Source organism: Octodon degus, unplaced genomic scaffold, assembly GCF_000260255.1.
Source record: "Octodon degus isolate 3935 unplaced genomic scaffold, OctDeg1.0 scaffold00008, whole genome shotgun sequence".
Lineage (NCBI taxonomy): Eukaryota > Metazoa > Chordata > Mammalia > Rodentia > Octodontidae > Octodon > Octodon degus.
In genome coordinates, this window is record NW_004524584.1 from 28000357 (window position 1) to 28002309 (window position 1953).

Below are 1953 nucleotides of genomic sequence, written 5' to 3' on the forward strand. Positions count from 1 at the left end.
AAAGAAAGAAAAAAGAAAAAAGAAAAAGTAGTCCCTGTAGCCCGCACTCAGTCCAGCATGGGGCAGTGTGGAGTCTACTTAGCCACCTGACCATGCTGTGGCCCCGAGAAGGCTGGGGAATGGCGTTAGCCCGGGGGGCAGGCATGTGCACATCCTTGGCTTTCTATCTTGGAAAAAGTGAATGTATTGGGGACGCTGTTCTAATGCTATCAGCCTCCTCCCCATAGCGAGGAACTCTATTCCTCCTAGAGTCCTGGCGCTGAGAGTCAGGTGGAGCCTCGGCCAGGTGGGAAGCGCACACCTCAGCATTCTGCTTTGTGCTTCGGAAGCGAGATCCATAGAGCTTGGAAAAAAAAAAAAAGTTCTTTTCATGCAGAAAAGCAAGAAGGTGGCAGATGTGACTAACAAAAACAGTCCCCGTGCATCTGCCAGGGAACACAGACTTTTTTCTCCTCCAACGTAACAAATTAGGACCCATCTGGGCTTTGAGAAGCCTGAGCCGTGGCTTCCTGAGTCTGTCAGCATATGGAGCAGAGATGAGAAGTTGAGGAAGTGACATGACAGTTTTGAGGTGCTGCTCTGCGCGCCCGTTGGAAAGAGCTCTGGGGGATCTCCACACCGCGTACACCAGGGAACGAAGGCAGTGGTGCTGGGGAATTTAGAGAGATTCTGGATTAGGTCGGCGGGCTGAGAATTATGTTACCCACGGGCCACGGTTTGGATCTCAAATGTCTCTCCAAGCCCCCGTGTTGAAGGCTGGTGCTCTCGGGAGGCGATGGACCAGCGAGGGCCTGGCGCACGGGCTCTAGGTCACTGGGGGGAGGTCCTTGCTGCAGACTGCAGGCCCAGGGTCCCTCCTTGCTCTCGCTTATTCCTGGCCTTGTAGCAAGCAAATTTGCTGTGCCACACACCCCGCCACAGTGTGCTGCCCCTCGTCAGAGGCCTAAAAGCAAAAGGTCTGCCTGATAGGAACCAAAGTAACCCTTTTCTCTTCAACCCCTCTCCTTAACCCCATTGGGTATCGCAGTCACAGAAAGACGCCTACAAACCACCTAGTGTGCCAAGCACTTGTCTAAGAGTTGGAAAATGATCACTCGAATTCTTGGCAAAAATACTTTGAAATAAGGACTGTTGTGCCCCCTTTAGAGAGAGACAGAGGAAGTGGCTTGTGAGCGGGGGATCTAGGATTTCAAGGTAGATAATCTGGTTCTAAGGTCTGTACCAGGGACCAGCAAGCTGGCGCTGGAGAACAGCAGAATAGTAAATATTCTTGTCTTTGCTGACCCATATGTGGTCTCTCTTGGCCACAGACAACATGGAAAGGAACAGAGTGGCTGTTTGTCAATAAAACTTTGTTGCTGAACACTAAAGTTGGAAGTCTGGAGAATTTCACATGTTATGAGACATCATCCTTCTTTATTCTTGCAGCTACCTAAACATGTAAAAGCTCGTGGGCCGCTGTTTGCTAACCCTTGATCTAGCAATGCACCTTGATTCTTTTAAATGCTTTCATGCCATCCAGCATGTCCTGGGCACCAGCTGTCCTGGGGGCTGTACCAGACAGTTCTGGTTCACACACTTGCCACCTTCCTTGGGAGCCAGGTCCTGTCTCTGTCATTCACACTAGAGGTTGAAAGTGGTGTTCCGTGCATGGGCTGGGGCACATTGCAGCTGGTCAGGAGGGGTATTCAGACCCGGGGAAGGGAGGATTGGGGCTGGCGCACCCCACTGCAGAGGTGGAGAGAAGTGGCAGTGCCGCGGTCACCTAGACCCAGGTGACAGGACAGGCACAGCCACACAGCAATGACAGGAGGACACACATGCCTGACACATCCCGCACTTCTCCAGGGAGAAGGCTCACTGAAACAAGCATGCTGGGGGCTGGGTAGAATAAGTGCCTGCCTGGCAAGCACAAGGTCCTGAGTTCAATCCCTGGTACAGAGAGAGAGAGAG